Genomic DNA, 19,805 nt, shown 5'->3' with positions numbered 1-19,805 from the left:
TAATCTTCCTCTTTCTCTTTGATGTCTACCGTAACTATTTTTAAGACCTTGGAGTTGAGCATCATTCGGTTTATATAGTAGGAAACCATTTGACATTGGGTGCTAGGGACAGGAAGGGCACCACACCCTATTTTGAAAGACAGGGAGAAGGTTCTATCCCTGGACCAGTACTGATGCTTCCTCATGGCTCCTAATGTAAAAAGAGAGGTTTGTGTTGAAATGAGGAGTTGTGCCTTGCAGACCTGATGTTCAAGAGCTATATACAACAACCAAAAATTTCTTCCTTGATGCAGATTTAAATCCAATTAGTATTAATTAGAATTAAATACACACAGGAGGGGGGCCATACTGCAGAGGCCAGCAAATTCAGATCTACTTAACACCTCTCCAATCTTACATGGAGCCTTTCATCAAAGGCTTTCAGAATGTTTTCAGACCATGATTTTTTTTTCTAATTTTACCAATTTCTTTTCCTCTTTTCTTTGTATCCCGCCTTATTTACTCAGTTATTTATTAGCTGCCGTAGCTGCTATATATTATTATATTTCAGTGCTCTATGCCAGGAAATAAGGATAGAAGATGATTGTGACCTATATTTTATCTTCCCAGTGGAACCTATAGTCTGGCAGAGGAGAAATACAGATGTCAATATGCAAAAAAATGCATGTGTAATTGCAAAGTGTGGTCTGATCCATGAAAGGAAATCCAGGTACTGACAAAGGACAGGCTTAGATATTCGATAGTGTAATCTGTGTGTAATATGTGAGCTGGGAAAGAGTACTTCAGATGAAGAGAAGAACATGCACAGAGGGGATGAGTTAAGGGCAAGGTCATCCCCTCTTGGGGAAGTGAAGGAAAGCAGATAGTGAAGCAAGAACACAGAATGTGAGGGACCCAGAGGCATTAAGGTGGAAAAGTGGGCAGGGAGGAGACCACAGAGGCCAGGGCAAAGAGTTTGGATTTTTGCTTAACTAAAATGGAAAATTGTTAAAGGACTTTACACAGAGAGAGTGGTATGATCATTTTAACTTTCAATAGATTTCTCCCCTGCAGTAATTATTACTTGAATCTGTGTTTGTGACGCTTCTTTCCCTGGGGAAAGTCAGTGATTACAAGTTAAGGGAAGGAGGACTAACCATTGACACAGGAGGAAAAGCAGGAGAGAACAGTAGTATTTAAACCAAAGGAAGGGGGCATCTGGGTGGCTCAGTCAGTTAGGTGTCTGACTTGATATCTTCTCAGGTCATGGTCTCAGGGTCTTGACATCAAGCCCAGCGTTGGGCTCCATGCTGAGCATGGAGGTGTTTAAGATTCTCTCTCTCTCTCTCTCTCTCTCTCTCCCTCTTTCCCTCTCTCCCTCCCTTCCCCCTTCTGCCTCTCCCCCTACCCAGTTTGTGCTGGTGTACTCTCTCTCTCTCTCTTACTCTCTTACCAAAAAACAAACAAACAACAACAACAATAAAAACAACAACAAATAAAGGAAGAAATTATTTCACAAATGAAGGAGGGGTGAAATGCACAAACATTTCTAAAAATTTGAGTAGGAAATTAACAGTTATTAGATCTCACAATACAATATCTTGACTCTCTTAATTAGAGGATCTTGCGGTAGTAGAGTTGGTGAACATTTGGGAGAAGATATTAAATAAACAGCTCTTGAGAGGGGAACAGAGAAATGTAACCATAGGTATAGAGGTTGCTGTAAAAACAAAATACCTCTTTTAAGAAAATCAGAATGTTTTAAAATATTGATAAGAGGGACTTCTGGGTGGCTCAGTCTTTAAGTGGCTGCCTTTAGCTCAGGTCATGATTCCAGGGTCCTGGGATCAAGTCCTGCATCGGGTTTGCTGCTCAGCTGGAAGCCTGCTTCTCCCTTGCCCTCTCCCCATGCTTATGTTCCCTCTCTTGCCGTCTCTCTCTCTCTTTCTCTGTCAACTAAATTCATAAAATCTTTAACAAATATATTGATAAGAATGGTTAATGAGTGAGTCAGAGCCTGATAATGCAGGAGAGAGGAGGAAGACGCTCAGGTCCTTGAGAGGGAAAGATGGTTCCAGACTGTATATAGAGAGAATGGTCTTAGAAGCAGGGATAATTTTCTGCACTGAAGCAGGTAGAGAAGAGAAGAGAGATGTCTTTGCAGGTAGTTTTGAGTTTTGTTTGTAGGAAGACAGAGAAATTCACATTGCATGATTTCTTTTTTCTCACTGAAGTGTGAGAGAGCTATGAGGGAGAAGGAAGATAAGGGGAAAGTTTAATGGGGGGGAAAGTACAAGACATAACACTTTATCATAATGACTGAAAAACAGGCTGCCACAGCAGAGTAGTGTTGCCAGACAAGGGGTGTGTGATTTTTTTCCAGAAATGTTTAGCTACTCAGGTGAGATTGATGGAAGGTACACAGGAGAGTACATACACCCAGACCCAAACTTCTGCCAGACCAGCTTCTATAAATGAAGAGAGAAATGAGGCAGTGGTGCCATTTGCAAAGTCATCATTATGATACGCGGTCACAGGCATGACCAAAATCAGATAGGGTTCAGTTAAGGCCCTGAAGTGGTGGTGGGGGGCTCATATTGAGAAAGAGGTTGAGAGGATAGATTAATTTGCTGATTACAGAGGATGAGTTTGAAAGGATGGGAAGGAAAGAAGGAAAGAGAAGTAGGTAAGTGTATTTGATTAAAAGATAACCCGAGCCATAATGTTTGACTTATGGAAATGAAGTTTATAAAAAGTTTGGCAGGTTTTTTGGGCTGTGGTCATGATATGTGGTGGTTCCGCTTCTCTCCTTCTCCTCTAAGTTCCTGTCAAGGTCAGGGACTAGCCCTGCAACCTGGGAGCAGCAGGCATTTTGGTGCTGTTCTCCCAGCTTGGAAAGCTCATCCATCTTCCTCCAAGAAAATATCAGGATCCCTGCTTGTCTCAATTTTTTTTTTTTAATACAGAGCACTAGTTACACAAAACATAAGAAAAATTTAAGCCCACAAGAAGATAGGAAGTTCAATTTTCTTTTCTAGAATAAGTTTACTTTCCTAGGATCACCTCAAAAATACATCTGAAAGTGCTCGTTATTATAGACCTACCAGCTTATTTTGGTGGTATTTGCATGGTATGTCTTTTTGCATCCTTAACATTCCCAGCCTTCTGTGTCCTTAATGTTTAACCAGTGTGGCAATCTTAACCTTTTAATTGGAATATTTCACTCATTGGAACTTAATTATTGACATCCCTGGCTTTATATCAATCTTTTTTTTTCTATTGATCTCAGTGATTTCAATACTCCCCTTTCTCTCCTTCCGTGCCTTTGTAAAATTAATCATTTTATAGCTATTCCATTTTTTTTTCATTCTATTAACTTGTTAGTTACATATTCATTTGCTATTTTTGTTAGTGGACACCCTAGAGACATCAACATGTACCTTTGATTTATTCCCATCAATTTTTGTTTTTCAATTTGTGTTATAATTTAATTGTAAAATCGATTATTACTATCGATAATTGTAGCATCTTTGAATACTCTAATTGTACTTATCCCTTCCTGTCCTCTGATTTTTGTTATGAGTTTGAATTCTAAATATGTTTGAAAGCCCATTAAGACATTAGTTGCCATTGAAGTAGTTACCCATATATCTACCCTTTCTGTTTCCATCTGGCATTTCCTTGTTTCTTTCTGTTTAAAGAACTCCCTTTAGAGTTTTCTTTGATGCAGATTTGCTACTGACAAACTCTCTCAGGTGTGTGTGTGTGTGTGTGTGTGTGTGTGTGTGTGTGTGTGAGTATGAGTGTGTGTGTGTGAGTGTGTGTGTGTGTGTTTTAAGGAAGGAGGCAATTTATTAACCCAGTAGTTGTTTTAATGCTTCTTGGCAGCTGCCACCTCTTTGTCCGGATCTCTTTGTCCCTGAGGTGTCGGTTTGCATCCCCCATCTTGGTCCTTTCCCACCACATTGAGCCCCTCTGGGGATTGGAGGACCCTTCAGGCCATGCTTTTGGAGCCTCTGCTGAAGTGGCTGGGCAAGACATTGTTACTCTGATTTCCCCCATAGACCTTGGTCATGGAGCTGACCCCAGTGCTGTCCTGGAGGTACAGGTGTTGGGCCTGGGAAGCAGCTCACATAGAGAACCAGTTCTCATCGTGGGGAGCATGCTCTTTATGCTTGGTCAGCTTGACGGGGTCCGGCCACCCCTGGACCTATGGCTTCCCAGACAGGTCCAGGAAGGCTGAGAGCTCTGACAAAATTCTGCTGGTTAAGGTGACTTGGGGCATCATGCGGTCTCCATGCTGCCAGCCAGAGGAAAGGATTCTCTGCTTTTGTTTCTTTGAAAGTGTGTTTATTTCATCTTTACTTTTGAAGGATATTTTTGTGGGGTGTAGGTATTCTAGGTTACCTGCTAGTTTCTTTGGCTTCTGTCATTTCTTTTGAGAAGTCATTTATAAGTTTATTGAAAAAAAAAAAAGATCTATTTTCTCTGTTTTTAATGTTTTTTTCATGGGTTTGGCTTTCAGCAATTGGACCAGTTTTGTGGGGGAGTGAGAGAGAGAGAGAGAGAGTGTGTGGTGAGTGTGTGGTTGGTATTATCTTGCTTGAAGTTCACTGAGATTTTTCAGTCTTAGAGTTAATCTTTAATTAGTTTGAAAAACCTTTAGACATTGTCTTTAAAAACTGCTTTTGCCCCATTTTCTCTCTCAACAGTATCCCAACTACCTGACGTTACATATTTATATTGTACCCCGCCATCTCTTCTACATTTTTCCTTTAATTTTTATTTAAAAAAATGCTGAGCTTTTCTGTTGACTTTGTCCATTCTATTAACCTTGTTTTTACAGTACCTAATTGGCTGATAAACTCATCTATTAGGTTCTTAATATTAGTTATTATGTTTCATAATTCCAACAGCTTCATTGGCTTCTTTTAGTAAATTCCAGTTCTCTGATGAAATTATCCATTCTTTACATGTTTTTCAAGTTTGTTCCATAATTTCTGAACTTCTAAGTAAAATACCTGCTCACCATGGGTCTACTTCTATTGCCTTTTAAATACTGTTCTGTATCTTGTCTTGTTTAGTCAATTTTGGTTGAATGCTAAATACTATGTGTGTATAGGTATATTTGTATGTGTATATATGTACATATACACCTATATATGTGTGTATGTATATGTGTGTATGTGTATAATAGTTTATTCAACCTCTGTTATCTTCCTGGCTAGAGGTTTACTCTTTTCTCTGCTAGAAAGATGAAATGGGAGATGATCAGTTTAACCCAATAAGGGACTGAGTTGAATCAGACCAGGTTGTAGTTTCTCTCATTCATTTGATTCCTAGGGTATAGTCCTCCAAGGCTTTGAACAAAGAGCCAGTGTGATCACTGCCCCTGTTCCTCCCTCCTCCACCCCCACCACCGCACCTTTAATAGGTCTCACACTCCAATCCTTGTCTCATAGGCAGCCAAGGACTGTCAGAAAACTCCATTCTCCCCATAGAGGCTTTGTAATTACCTCTTTATCCTCCCCTATAACTTCAGAATTGGTCATACATCTTGGGGAGCAAACTGACGTTGTTTCCATTTTCTTTCCCTCTTCTCAGAGGCGTCCTGGTTGTTTGAGTCTCCATTTTGGTCTCTGCAAGACCGCAGAAAACTTACTGGTTTCTCTCTTCCTGCCTATAGACCTGTCTATTTGCCTGGGCATATAGACCTTATGCCCAGGCAAATGTTGGATTCTTAGGTTCTTTCTCTTCACTGAGAATTGGCAAATGCATCCAAGGAAAACGTTTCTATAGAATATCAGCTCGCTTTTATTGAAGTGTTCCTCTCTCTGAAATCCTGACTCCTTATTTCTCATTGCTTTAGCAAAAATCTGATTCTTTTAAAAAGATTTTTTTTTTTATTTTTTTCTAGCTTTTCTAGTTTGTCTTGTCAGGAGTTATAGTTTGCCACAAACTACTCTATCTTAGCTCAAAAAGCAGAAATTGCAAACCAATGCCATTTTACAAAATAAATCATCCCAAGGGGTTTTGCCCTTTGATTGAGTGGGGTTGGGAAGTTTTAAAGCTTTGAATGCTGTTTCTTAGCTATCTGGAGTTTTGGGATGCATTGTCTTGGGACAACATTGCTAGCAGCTGCAGACAGTGGCTTTGGCATCAGGGACCTCCACCCTTGCTAAGTAGCTTACCGTCTGTGCAACCTTGGCCCAAGTACTGTCTCTCTCTATACTTCACTTTCACCATCTGTGACATGGAGAGAGATAAACCTTCCTGTGTTTGTAAGGTTCATTAAAGAAGAATATATTTATTGTTTGCTTCCTTTTATTATACTAAATGCCTTATGTGTGTTATCGCACCTTAATATGTATGTACATAGTACAAGTAATATGCATGTACCATAGTGCATAGTAATATGCTATATACATAGTACATAGTAAGGATCACATAAAAGACAGCAGTATTATCCTTCATCTTGATTATAGCTCACCTCTATTTTGGCTTGAAGTGAAATAACTCATTATCCCTTAGTCTTCTTCCTCATTCCTTACCCTTTTCACCACAAGATATGGATCGCTTCTCGGCCTTTTGGCTAAGATCAAGTGTAGCACCACAAGATATGGAGAATATAAATACAGGCCAAAGGTAATTGTGTAACTTATGACACTTATATATTTTGTGCCACATTTAGCAATCAAAGATGTAGAAATCAACAAAACCCCCCCAAAATAAAGCTTCATTATTCATAATGTTGAGACTTAGGGCAATGTAGAAATACACAGCATATTTGTCCATATATTTTACAAAATCGCATGACTAATTTTCTCTGAGGCCCGAATAGACAGTCTATACTAAAGCATCAGAAAGTTGTTAGAGCAAAATCCCTGCAGGTTTTCCTTTAGGTTCAGATGACATGTTGGGCTTCTGCCTGACGAATTTACACCAATGCACTTGCACATGTGTGGTTCACAGGCTGGGACGCCCACAGCTTGGGGCTCGGTGGCTCCTGGGGTGGTATTTGCACTTCATTTCTCTGGCCCTGTAGATCTGATTCAATGACATCTGTTAAGGAGACAGTGGAGGGAAGACATGCATATGAAATCTCAGTGAATACAGGCTGCATTTTAATGAGCTGGGGCTGCTGTTACCTTACCATTTATTTTGTGGCCTTTGGGGCGTTGACAGGCAATACCCAATCTGTTTCTCATCAGTTTAAATCTCAATATTTACTTTTAGATGTTTTACTCTAAAAGCTTAAAAAAAAAAAGAGAGAGAGATATTGGCCTCTTTTCACATCTTCAGAAAAGAGATTTGGGTGTAACACAGAAAGGAAATAAGAGCTATTTTACACATAATGAAAAAATAATTATCAAGGGGGAAACATAAAAATGAAAAAGAAATCATTACATTAACATACATTAACATTAGCAAATGGTCAGTTTTGACATATATTCCTTATTACCATGGCTTTCAAAAGCAAATGTGTAAAACAAAGATTCCCTTTTTGTTTTAGTCCTACCCATCCCCTGTTTAGAACTGGTTTTTAAATTTTAAGGTGAATCTTAAATCAGTCTGTTAGTAGTGAGTGCTGATTACCCAGTCAGCAAGATCATTAAGGAAATATGTTCTACTAAATCAAGACCAGGATCTTCAATAAAGTAGATTTCTGAATCTTCCTAACCAAGTTGTAGTTCATATACAGTAATAGTAACATCACCTGGAGCTTATGGGAACCTACACACTCAAGCTCCAACCAGATACATTGAATCAGAATCTGCATTTTAACAAGACCCCTGGGTGATGCATGTATCCAGTAAAATTTAAGAAGTGTCTATCTAGGGGCGCCTGGGTGGCTCAGTGGGTTAAGCCACTGCCTTCGGCTCAGGTCATGATCCCAGGTCCTGGGTTCGAGCCCCACATAGGGCTTTCTGCTCAGCGGGAAGCCTGCTTCCTCCTCTCTCTCTCTGCCTGCCTCTCTGCCTACTTGTGATTTCTCTCTGTCAAATAAATAAATAAAATCTTTAAAAAAAAAAAAAAAAAAAAGAAGTGTCTATCTAGACCAAGGGTTGGCAGATTTTTCCTGTAAAGGGCCAGCTGGTAAGTAGTTAGGTTATTCAAGCCATCCAGTCTCTGTCACCACAATCTAGCTCTCTTGTAATAGTGTTAAAGAAGCCATAACACCTACAGTGTGAATGTGCTCATGTTCCAATAAAACTTTATTCATGGGCATTGAAATGTGAATTCCATATAATTTTCATATGTCACAAAATGTTCTTCTTTTGGTGTTTTCCCAGTCATTTAAAAATGTAAAAATGATTCTTTGTTCATAGGCTAGACAAGAAGAGGTGGCGGGCTGAATCTAGTTTGTCTTCTCCTGACACACTATCATTTCCTTTACCTCTCTGGGGGAGCTGACCATTCTCAGTTTCTATCTTGGGTTGGTTGGCTGCCATATCAAATACAATGAACTGTGTGGTTTCAAATTATTGTTGACAGTTCTGGAGGTTGGAAGTCCCAGATCAAGGTTTGTAAGGACTGGTTTCTAGTGAGAGCACTCTTCCTGGTTTGCACATAGCTATCTTCTTCTCATTGTGTCCTCACAGAGTGGAAGAGAGAGAAAAGCTCTCTGGCCTGTCTCTCTTTGTAGGAGAAGTAATCCTACTGAATCAAGGCTTCACTCTGATGACTTCGGGTAGCCTTTGTTACTCCCACGAAGGCCACGTGTCCCAATACAGCCACATTGCAGATAATAGTTCCACATATGAATTTGGGGGGACGCTGTTCAGTCCATGGCAGTGCCCAATGTAGTTCTCTCTCTCTTTCTCTCTCACACACATCTTCTCTTATGACACCACCCATAGTCATCCCCACCGTCCCATTGTCCTGATTAGCAGTGTCTCTTCCATATTTACAAGGCCTTATAAATTTCTGATAGCATAATCGGATTCCTCCAATTAAATTACAAGCTCCTTAAATGCAGATCCAGGAATTATAAGAAGTTCAGATGACTGGGTGGTGCTTAGTAGTTCATGACTGCCAATGGAAGTGGCAGCCTAATCTTTTCCTGCTTTGGAGGCTCCCAGTTTGCTGAAGGGTTTCAGTTTTCCCAAGCATTGTTTTGGTCTATTTCCTAATCTCTGCCATGGGAGAAGAGGTGTGAAAATACATCTGTCTTCTCTGTGGAGGGGTCACCAGTAAATCATTAGAGGCTTGTTTTGAAGAACTAGTGCTCTGTAGTATCCAGAAGAGACTTGGGTTCCAGAGATGGTCTGAATCGTATGAATTTTACTATTTCCTCTTTATTAACTGTATAACCTTTACTATTTCTTCTACTTTTCCGATGCCCTGAGACCAGCTGTGCCTTCCTGTCTTTGGAGACAGCATTCTTCCTCTCTTTCCCCACCCCTCCCCTAATGGATACCTATTTGGCAACCATCATTAATGCAAGGTCTTTGCTTAACAAAGACCTTTCCGTGCATTTTATTTACTATTAATGTTTCAACATTGTCAACTCTCAATCTTAAATATGAGGTCAATGTGAGTTTATTCTCTGGGGAGTCATTCTGTATTGTTCCCTGCTGTAGATTTTCTAATGCTTTGCCCACTCCCTTGTTAATGACTCCCAAGGCAGAGTTTCCCTCACTCGCTTTGGGAAATGTTTGCATTAGTGGTTCATGGTGCAAACAGATGGGGACTCAAAAAAGTCCCCCATAAATCATTCTCAAGGGTTATCTATGCCCCATCACACTTTAAAGCCTGAGGGAAAAGTGCATGATTTAGGGATAAACCCTCCACGTTATCTCACTGGTTTTCTGGCTTTGGGCTGAAATTGGCATGAATTAACACCTTCCCTTGCCTCCACCCTTTTACTCAATATTTTCAGTTGAGGCTATAGTCCCTGATTCCATATGACTTAAAGAATGCAGTGGTATTCTCTAAACATAATTGTCCCTAGATTTCCTGCTCAAATCGAGAAGAAATGCAGGTGACCAGGCACAGGTGTTCTTGACACATTACAAACATTCACCACAAAGTGGCTGCACTGTGCATTTCCTGCTCAAGGTGAGCTCTTGTCAAATGCCTGCAAACAATGCATCATCAGTGGGGGGGGGGGGGTGCAAGGACGCATGTAAAGAATTCATGAATGGCAAATGAAGATGCTGAACAGACCCACTTTGAGCAGAAGCCATACATTAGCATCCAGAAGGAGTGATCTCTTAGGGAGGAATTCACCTCTTGCTATTTTATTCATTTGGATTTATCATGTGGGGAAGCAGGCAGTCCTGTAAGATTGAGTTTGGAATAAATAAAAAAGACAATTAGAGGCAAAGCAATACTTGTTGCAGGAGATGCCACACAAGCTTCCTCTGTTGTGCAGTTATTCTGATGCTAATGACGATGCCTTTTTATTCCCCACGTCGGTTTCTCAGAGTATTTTCTCCCTACCTTGTCTTTCCAGGCAAAAACTTCAGGTGAATACAATTTTCCACTAAAACTTAACTTGTGTCAATTAAAATGATCATACATTAACTTGAATAGCATTTCTTTAATACCACAGCTCTGGTAAAATGATTGCAAAATGATTTTTGTTTAATCCAGCCGCAATGAGAGGATAAAGGAGCTTCTGAGTTGGGAGATCTGAGCCACTCAGCCTCCTTGATCCTCAATTTCCTCAGCAGTAAAATGGGGATAAAATATTTATTTCTCAAGGGGATCAAAGACATTAAGCAACGTATACAACGCATTTAAAGTAACTAACACATGCACATATCAGATGATTGATAATTTGTAGTGTTCGCATTATTATTTTGAATATACAAAATAGGGGCATTAAAAATACGTTAATTCTCACTGACTCTAACATGTCACAGATTCCATCCTCCAAGTAACTGTCACATTGAGAGGAGGGAAAAAAGCTCTTAGAGCATCTTTATTTGAAATCTTTGCACGTTGGTAATTTTGGATTAGAGACTTTGTTCATCAGTTCCTGTTCAGCCAAGTGCATGGGTTTACACATTATTGCTGAAATGATGAGCAGCAGTTCTCTTATTCTTTAAGACTCTCAGCACATTTTTATTAAAGATGGAGCCGGTATCTGGCAAAGAATTGGAGTATAGTAAATTGTGCAACAAATGGCATGCCAGAATCAATTTACTGCAGTTCCCCAACTACAATCACTTTCTCTTTACCACTTTCAAGAATGAACCTCTAAGCAACCCTTATATGCATGTATCACACATCCCTCCATGGCTTTATGTTGTCTCTTTTAAGCAGAAGTTTATGCCACAAAAGGTAATGTAAAAAAAGAGAACAGCTATCAAGTCAAATTTCAGTCTTCCTAACTGTTATTTGGGGAAGGGAGAGCAGATGGGATCATCAAGTGTCAGTGTTAACAGTGCATGGTGATTGCAGCCGAGTCTTCACAGATGAGGGAACTGAGTTGCAGACAGCCCAAGTAGCTAGCGCAAGAAAGCCACGTGAGGATGGAGGAGCCAGATTTTAAACCCATGTTCATCATCTCTGAGGTCTCCTTCTCTTTTCTCTATAATAAGTCACTATCACAATTTCTGAGAGGCTATTTCTCCTTATTAGTTGTGGCTTAAGGCAATGTGATAGTCTTTTGCTTCTAGAGCGGTGTGACATAGAACAGATATATCTGTGTTCATCTCCTCTGGGGCAGTTGCTTTGGAGACAGTATCTTGTTGTTTGGGGGCAGTCCATGGTATCTTGATTATGCAGATGGAATGATTTAAATTAGAGAGGTGAATATTATCTCCTCAAGACCCATGGTCTGTGAATAAGGAAGGAGGGTTTAAAGTTGCCTGATCATCCACTGATTCTTGGAGTAAGAGTGAAGGGCTGACCGGAAGTCCTAAATACAGAAGCTAACTCACAGCTCTGCATTTTCATGTGTGTTTGGAAGACAGCACTTCAGGAACTTGGTTTTTCCACTTGATATTGTGTAAAGGGCTGATTTGCAGTCATTCCAATGGATAACTTGGTTTTAAGACTTTGTTTTGACAAGTCAGAATTAAGAAATTGTAACCTCGAAGAGCATTATCAGAGTAAATAAGGAACAAATGTCAGTTCACCTCTGTAGGAACAAGAATATCAAATATATTTCGAAGCCTTTGAGTTATAAATAAGAACATCATAACTCTTTTTCTGGCCTTGGTGTGGGTGTTCATCACTACTATCCTTTCTCATGGAACTATGCATCCTAAAATTTCTTTAATTATAAATACAATTGTGTAATTTTCCAAGTCTGCAGTCTTCGAGGAGTGGGAGCAGGAGAAATCCTTGCCTATTAGAGGGGTTTCTATTTTAGATTTTCTTACTGTTATAAGATAATGTAAGGACAAAATATACTGGGCCACTGCACATCTAGAATTAATCCTTCCATGCATTATACAGGAGTAAAGGATGCTTGCATCATGCCCGTAGAAATAGCAGTGTTGCAAATAGCCAATTCATTGTTGGTTCCAATTTGGAAGCTGACAAATACTTGCTTTATTGCCCTGCCACATGTGAAGTCTATCTTTCTGCCTACACAGCACAAGTCAGTAACCTACATAATTCTTCCAGGATATTCTAAAAGCCCTGAGGCTGGACTTCATACTTATATATATTTGGCATTTAGAATCAGAAATGGAAGTGAATTCAGTGACATCCTGGGAGAATTTCCAAATATTCCAAAACCTTTTTTTTTTTTTCCAGTTTCTCTTATTTGCATTCTTTAGTTTGTGCTGTCCTGCTAATAATGGCCTTTCCAGACATTTGCCATATATTCGCCATTTGGAATTTTTTTTTCAAATTTTATTTCAGTCTAGTGGACACAGAGTTAACATTGGTTTCAGGTGTACCGCATAGCAGTTCACCTTCTCTATAGGTCATGCTGTGCTCACCACCCATAGAGCTACTATCTGTCACTGTACAATGCTGTTGCAATATCATTGACTGTATTTGGAATTTTAATTCAGAAAAACAAACCACCACATTGAGCTGCTTTACTTCTTTGAGGGATCCATTTTATCTGAAGAGCCAAATCAAATCAGGGAGGGAAATCATTTTATTCTCTTCTGTATTTTACCTTTAAAAAAATAGGCATAACAACTTCAATAAGGTCCTATTTGTCTGACACCAAAGTGGAATACATTAACAAGACTGTGAACAAAAAATAGAAATTAAAGGTTGAATGACTATAGAATTCATCATTGACAGTGGAACACTTGAGAGTGGAAGGTCAACCCACCACATACATTCCAGGCACATTGGGACCCAGGGTTGTCCTTCCTACAGGTGTGGTGTGTTGCTGACTTCATGATGTATGCCTAAGTTCTAAAGAGAAAACTAAGCAAAGTAGTGCCTTTGTGTTAAATCTAAATCACCTGGGAACTCAAATATTCCTGAGAGCAGAAATATGCATAAATATTTAGTAGGGAAAACATGTGATTGTCCTTCAAGTCCATGGGCCTGAGTTGAGCCTCTGTTCACATCCGTGAACAACTTTGGAGAGAGAAATCTCTCCATGTTTCCATCTGCTGAGATGCCCATCGGTCTGTTCTTGGCTTTTGTAGCTCCTCTGTACTAATATCTGAGGTACTATGTGCTCATCTGAACCTCGGCCACCCCATCCATGCCTCTTCTGATTGCAGGAGCTCCCATTTTCATCAGAAGGACCCTCTTCGCACCTATGTGTGCTGTCTCATTTTCACCACTCACAGTCACTTGAGGAAAATCTTTGGCTGCTTCTTGAGGCTTATTGTATGTTTAGGTTACTCAGGAAAGCTCTTTAAACTCATCTGCCTGGACATTCTATCCAGGTGAGTCTACTGTGCCCTTCTATGCCAAGGAGAAATGGGGAGCTCTTCAGAGATGTGTATGCTATGAATGTTTCAGGTGGAAAGCAGAATAAAACACCCTCTATTCACATTTTTAGAGGTAAATTGAGAGTCTCTGTCACTTTGATCCTGCCACCCCATGCAGTCTCAGAGATGTAATTGTCTTTAAGAGATTTTAACTTCTTTCTTGACTCTTCCCACTTTAGCCTCCTTCCCCACGCCGGCTGGGAGGACCTTTGCCGAGTATAGGCAGGGACAGAATGGGGGTGATGGCTGGGCAGACTGCAACTTTTATTCTTCTAATACTCTGCCCTAAATCTGGACTAAGTTTCTCCCCACCACCAATAAAAGCAAAGAATTTTACAAGTTTATTCTTTGATTCTACTTTTAGCCTAATGGAGCCCTTAAAGCTAGCAGTCTCAGTGAAACATGTCAGAGCAAAGTGAGAGGGTAGGGATGGCTAAGATAGCTCAGAACCACTGGTAACCAGCAACTGGTTAGTATTTCATTGTAGTGTCCCTGCTCTGAATTCCTGTGGGGAACAGGACATGAATTGCCTCTGAATTCTCCAAGGGAAGGGAGTTCACCTGTTATTATTCCTCTTAACCCCAGCACGTGAAGGACTGGGCAGCATAACTCAGTAAACAAATGAGTTAAACCAGAAGTAAAGCACAAAGCCTCTGGGGTTTTTCCTCAGATCCATGGTCCCACTAGCCTCTTGCATGGACTGACTCAGTTTTGGGAGTCCAGGGTCTACAGGAACATGTGAAGTAAAGTGAACTAAGCAATAGCCGGGAGTGGACTATCTCAACATCATAAGGAGTTTAAATGCAGAGACTGTTACCACCTTTCTTCCTCTTCCCCCACTGAGCTCTTCCCCACTCCCCCACCTTCTCCCAACCCAGCCCCAGTGCTTGCCCTTAGGATATGGTGGCCTACTTCTCCAGCTCTCCCACTCACTCTCTGTAGCAGTCTGACACCTGCATTTCTGAAAAACAAAACACAAAACAACAAGAACAACAAAAAAACTAGCCCTATTTATCCTGACATATACTGGGCACCCTATAAATATCTATCAAATATTTGCCTTGATTTTTTGTACATTTCCAAAAAATTTGAAATGGTCCCAGAAATGCTCAGAATAAAACATTCACAATTTTTTTTTAAAGATACAACTAAAAAACCTCAGGAGTTTAACAGAATGTCTGTTTACATGCAGGGAGAAGAGAAGGGAGAGGAAAGATAAGACAACGTATTATCAACTTTCCATATGGGCAAACTTGAGCAAATTAAATTTCTTGAAATGGTCAGCACACAGTTCCTTTCTGTGTGTCTCTGTCTGGTTTTCAAGTGTTCTGTTCAGTCTTTATCTTAAAATGTCTTCATTTCATGCCCTACATTTTTCAAATAATACTCGTATTTAATTCTATTTTTAGAAAACGCAGTGAGTTAAGGTAATTTATTTCCACAATTTTACTAGGAGGTGAGCTGAATCAGAGAGAAGGTAAAAGACTTGCCCATTTCGTGTGGCTACAAAACAGTTTAGAGAGGATTTCAACATAGATCTTCTTTGTTAGGTTTTTATTCTTCTCCAGTGCATTTATGTTTTTGGAAGAAAATGTGTATTTAAGGAAAAGATTGAATTTTTCCTAAAGGGCATGGAAGAAGTTTTATATATAGAATCTCAGTACAAATTTAGATTACTTAATCACTTTTTAATTTCTGAAGGGATCAGAAAGAATAGATGGTATTACGATTAAAGAAAGCTGGTAGAGTTTGCCCTTTACCTTATCCTAATCCATCATAGAATTGAGTTCAAGCTGAAAGATGAAGGACGTACAAGACTTCTTTTCTGTCTATCTTGTAGACACTTTATGTCATGAGAGGGATTTACTTTTGAAAATTAAAATCATAAAACTAATGAAATGGAAATTGGAAGGATGACCACCCCTCTTGGGCACATCCGATCCTGCCAAGATGTCATTTATTTCAAAGAAATTCTGAAACAGCTGTGATATTTTTGAAATAACTTGTTAATGCACACCAGTTATGCTAAAAAGTCATTTATAAAAATCTGCAAATTTCGTTGAAATACTTCTTTTGGTGGTGAGGAAACACATTTACACATGTTACCATGTTAACAGAACAGCCTGCCAGGGTTAAGAAAAGTGTGAATTTATTAATGTGATCATAGCTTCATCACTTTTTTATTGCCCAGGCAATACCAAATTCCCATAGGAAAAGTGTTAAGATAATATTTTATTTTCCCCTTTGTTTTACAGCTAGATATTTGATTCTCTGTAATTATAATTTTGGTAGATGAATTATTTTGCATAATTCTAGACCAGGCAACACATTTTCAGGACTAATTAACAAAGCTAAAATTTTAAGATATTCTGCTGTAATGGAATGCCATTTCAATGGCCATGATTCAGTTTAAAAGCCTTCATTTAGTGCTTATGATTTATAATTTATTAGATTTTTTTTTAACAATTTTAGGTTGACCTGTAGAACATACAAGCCCATATAAACATGGCTCATGTTATAATAGGGTTTAATTGTGTGGAAGATAGCAAAAAATAAGGTACACAATGCTTAAAATGCATACCATATAAATAGTTAATTTGCATTATGATCTTTGTCTTTGTAATAGATTCTGGCTGTGTGTTCTCAGGATGAATAAAATGATATCTATTGTCTGATATTAAAAAAATCATTAAGCTAAATTTTTGTCTATGATACTTCAATATTAGTCACTATGATTAATGTTATGTGATTTTTTTCTTTAAAATTTCCATTTAAGTCTATAAATCCTCTATTTCCCTCCCCCCCTCCCACCCCCTCCCACATGCAATCTTTCTTTGGAAGTAGACAGTATCTTTCTTATTAAGGCATTGCTATTCAGCATTGCTATTAATGAAACCATAATTACTGGATATTGCCATTTTATTATCTCTACTGTCACTTCTGGTCATAGATATTATTTCTCTATTTTAGGAAATTTTTGAAGAATGATTATTAGTAATAAAAGTATATAGGGAATTTAAGTGACAGCTGTTACAGGTGTATCTTTGATAGTTTCAATAATTGCATTTAAAGTTCACATTGATGATGGATTGTATTGATTAAAGAAAAGGAGATAGACATAAAGAGAAGTAAGGGAGAGATTTGGAAGCAATCCAAAGACGATACATTGCAAGATGCAAAGTGGACATTGAATAGTTAAAAAGACTAATATACCAAGGCTGTTTGTTAACTGGAGATAAGATGCTAATCCTGTATAGCCTAATAAAAATCACATATCCTTTACTAGGAGTCTTATTCTCTGTTGGGCTTTATTTGGCTCCCTCTTCTTCTTATTATTATTAAAGTGAGCCAATCAGGTTGAACTAATTAATTTTTGTCAAATGAATCAAGGTTTGGTGAATAGCACTGATATGTTATTTTCCTAATCATTTCAAATTTTTCAAAGTCAAATACATTAACACAGCGCTTGCAAGTATATTGGTATAGGGATGATTGCCCTGAAGGTTGGGGTAAAAAGCTTCTGACCATGAATGTGTTAGGCATTTGCATTCTTAATGTGTAAATTGTAGATAAGAGATTGAATAGCATAATGGCTGAAGCTAAATCAGACGTGGTTAGTTCTGCAAAAGAAACAAAACAAAACAAAATTTCCAATGAGACTGGTTTCTCTTGCTGAATTAGTTGCTTAACCTATCAGTTGCCAAACTGTACATTTAGCTGGTAGCAGTAGGAAGTAAAGGATTATATCCCCCGTGTTCCTAGCAAAGGGCACAAAAGTGAAACCAGCCCAAGAAGTATGTCTTTTGTCTGTCCGAGCGTCCCCGAATGCAACTTTACTCTTAGAATGTTGTTTCTAGAGGTGATGGAATCCTCAGAGCATCTTTTGGTATCAAATCTTACTTTATTCTTTTTCAGGTGTGCCTCACAATTAGAAGAAAAAAAATTGTTTTACCCTAACCCATGAGGGTCAGTATTTTGTTTTAACGGCTGGAACTTACCTCACTTCCTCGCATTCCAGTTCTTATAAAGGTCAATGCCTGCATGATAAGTGGCAGCCTTCATTTCTCCTTTGTAGAATGGAGACCTTTATTTCCTACAACTCTTCTTTCCTGGCCTGATCTAGCTGATGCCGATGGCATTGTAGCTTGACTGACACGAGTCTGCCCCGTAGACCTTGCTATGTTAGTGCCAAGCTCTTGGAGAATGACCCTTCAGCTCATTGTGTCAGTCATGATGGTTTCTTTATTCCCACCAGATACTAACCCTGACTCCATCTTCCTTCCTCATCTGTGCAGAGTGAACCGAGGAAAGCTCTCATTAGAATAGCAAATGCCATGGAGTGCAACTATAGTATCTTCTTTGTGAAACATTCTTTTGTGACTTTATCATAGGGAATATACTCTACTAGAAATGTCATCAGTCTACCTAGCATACTATTTTTGAGTGGGAGAGGATCTTCCTAGAGTCTCTGAAGGTGTCCCACAGAGATAATCACCTATTGTAGCTTTCTCTGTGGTTAATTCTGTTCTGATCTCAAATGATCCCTAAAATATTACCCATGCAGCGTGCCTGTGTATCAAGTTTTCAAATGACAAACGAGGCTAGAAGAGGAAAGAAGGCTCCCATTTGGTTTAGGTGACAATGATAGGCATGAAAATGATAGTGTTCACTTCTCTTATCCAGATGTAGTGTAAACTGTGAGCAACCAATTTGTCTCCAACTTCCCCAAGGTGAATGCAACAAACCATGTCTTTAACTATGAAGTCTAGAAAAGATCTTACAATCTGGTTTTATAGAGGAAAAAAAAAAAAAAGTGTAGATAGTAGCTTTGTAAAACAATTTGAAAAAAGTGAAGAAAACAGTGCTCAAATTTGGAGCACGTATCTCTTTAATGTAGAAAAGGAAAATATATCAGAAACATAAAACAGTTACCTTCAAGGGGCAGGAGGTTCATTCTAACCCCCCATGGAATGACAATGTCTATAGTTGTTTTGGGGTCAGGAAGATCCTACCAATAACTAATACACAGAGGCTAGAGTTACCACCAAATCTCCTCAGGGCCCAAGACAGCTCCTCTAATGAGGAATTATCAGCCCCAAATGACAGTGGTAGCGAGGTTGGGACTCTGCACTAGAGTTCATCATTTTTATCTCGCATATGAATAAGCTGGGCTCACAGATATTAAACGACTTATTTAAAGTATTAGAACTAACCAGAGCTGTGATTGGGCCCGAACACAAAGCTTCTCTTTTTCAGGGCTGACTTTTCCACACTAATACACTCTCTTTCTTAACGTTTGTATATGATTCTGAATTTCTTTTAGAAAGTTTTGTGAAGCACAAAAAGGGGATGACCTTTTCTTTATGTTTTTCTGTGTGTTTATATGATGTGCAAAACTCCTTTTCATGAAACTAAATACTGTAAAGAAAGCTTTTATCTGACAATGCTGGCCTTATAGAATGCTACCGGAAGTCAAAGTTATCACTCTTAGCTTACCCTAAAGAAGCTGATGGCTGCCGTGGGGAGAATGTGGCCAGCATTATGAGAATGTGCACAATTGCTTCACAGCTTAGGACTCACTATCTGAGCTATGAAAGTTGTGCACTATTTCATTATTGGGGTTACTTAATCTTAGCCTTGTGTAGCTGCATCTGCCACTCTTGAGATCCGGTCCTAGATCCACCCGGACTTCTTCATTAACAGTTGATTTTACTGAGGAAATTATCTTAATGTCATTATTTCCTACCTTCCTTCCTCTGCTACATAATCACCTAATTATATATTAACAGGATTATTTAGAACTCTGAATGCAAGCTTTTAGGTTCTCCTCTACTGATGTTCTTTCCTTGCTCATCTGAAAACTTAGCTAGTTTTCAGGCCACAATAAAACATGTTTGGATTTTAAATTTTAATTAAAATTGCATATGCATATTTCCCTATTTTTTTATTTTTGCATGG

General features: G+C 39.0%; 1 protein-coding gene and 1 pseudogene across 2 annotated transcripts in view; both read left to right on the top strand.

The window, feature by feature from the left end:
• Positions 1 to 19,805, top strand: part of DCC (DCC netrin 1 receptor) — a 1,178,115-nt gene that overhangs the window by 140,715 nt on the left and 1,017,595 nt on the right. The gene's annotated exons all lie outside the window — the stretch shown is intronic.
• On the top strand, positions 6,552 to 6,692 carry LOC125082800 (uncharacterized; annotated as a pseudogene).

Source organism: Lutra lutra, chromosome 12 (assembly GCF_902655055.1).
Source record: "Lutra lutra chromosome 12, mLutLut1.2, whole genome shotgun sequence".
Classification (NCBI taxonomy): domain Eukaryota; kingdom Metazoa; phylum Chordata; class Mammalia; order Carnivora; family Mustelidae; genus Lutra; species Lutra lutra.
This window is presented reverse-complemented; position numbering and strand designations above follow the sequence as displayed.